Raw genomic sequence first — 1,635 nt, forward strand, 5'->3', positions numbered from 1 at the left:
GTCTGTCACCAAATTGTCCACTATATTCGTGAGTCTGTTTTTGATTAGTTTGTTCTTTTTGTTTCTTAGATTCCACATATAAGTGAAATCATACTTTTAATCAGTCTCATTCAAGTAGTATTTGACTTACTCCACCCTTTTAAACCAATAGCTTCTTATGTTCTTGGAGCTAAGAGTACCCAAACTGAATTCTAGGGACTTAACCATACGTTTCAAGCAAGTAAAATATTTTCACTATGAGGTCAGAGAAGGGTTCAAAAAATCACTGACTTTTCCGCACGTAAAATGTCAAATTTTACATGTCTCTTACTGTGTTGGGGCGTTCTGTTTGTAACAAGTTAAAATGGTTGCTCTTAAGTGAAGCCAGGTAACTATGACACAGAGAGCTGCCAGGGAACAACAGCCAGCCCTAAGGAATATCTGGATTGGGTGCCGTCGTGTTACGTTTTGGTCACTTGGATTCCTTTTGTCTCAGGACTCCTAGAAGTTGCGATATGCCTTAGCCTTGAGAACCTGATTACGGTCCAGACTAAAACTTCTTTAAATCTTTAGCCCTTTATCACCCCAGGCTCAGTATTTCTCATTATGATTATTGATTGAAAACTCTTAAGTCAAAGTCCAAACAGTTATATGAAATGGATTGCAGTGTTTCAGTGCCTCCAATCTTGGTCTAAAGTCCTGAGTTAGTTGACTCTCGGTTAACTGAGATAACCCCTTAAGGGACTTGGGCTGCTGGTGGTAACTTTTAGGCACGTGACTTCCTTTGTATTCAGCTGGAGGAAGATAAGAGGCTCCCGAACCCAGACTGCATTTTACACCATATTCGGAGAAACAGTAGTCTACCTCGACCGCTTAGGCATCTTTATATACTACAGGAAATGTTTTCATTTTATTGAACATCTTTGAATAAAACACTGTCTTATTAATTTAAACCACAAATAGTTTGACAGTTAACATTACTGGCACTTTTCCTTCTGATCAACGAGAGCGATATGTTTCTTTCCAGAGATACAGTTTTTAATTTGAAATTATTTCTTACCAACAGCCCTAGTTTTGAGGCCTTTCAAGAATGAGGACATATTGGCATAGCTCCATATTTGCCACTCCCATCTTCTAACCTTACTTTTTTTAATGCACAAGTACAGTTCCATAAGTTTTAATAAATCCTTCCAGCACCACAGTCAATATATAGAACATATTCATCACCTCAGAAAGTTCCTTATGTTCTTTTGTAGTCATTGGTCCCTTTACCAACGCCCCTCAGGTAGCCACTGAGCTGACTTCCATCATCATCCTCTCACTTTGTTTTAGAACTTGGAATAAAAGGAATCATACAATTTATTCTCATTTGTGTCTGGCTGCTTTTGCTCAGGGTAATGTTTTTCATTAGATTCATCCATGTCATGTTTTCCAGTCGGCTGGCCCTTTCTCTTGCTGAGTAGCTTTCCATTACCTGCGTTTACCACAGTGTGTTTAGCCTTTCACCTATTGGCAGGCACCTTGACTGTGTCCAGTTCTGGGCTTTAATGAATAAAGGTGCTCGGGGGAGGCGGGGGAGTGTATATGTACATACGTACATACATGCACACGTGTGTTTTTATTTCGCTTCAGTAAATAACCAGGAGAGGAATTGCT

The sequence above is a fragment of the Pteropus vampyrus genome, unplaced genomic scaffold, assembly GCF_000151845.1.
Source record: "Pteropus vampyrus isolate Shadow unplaced genomic scaffold, Pvam_2.0 Scaffold60, whole genome shotgun sequence".
Taxonomy (NCBI): Eukaryota; Metazoa; Chordata; class Mammalia; order Chiroptera; family Pteropodidae; genus Pteropus; species Pteropus vampyrus.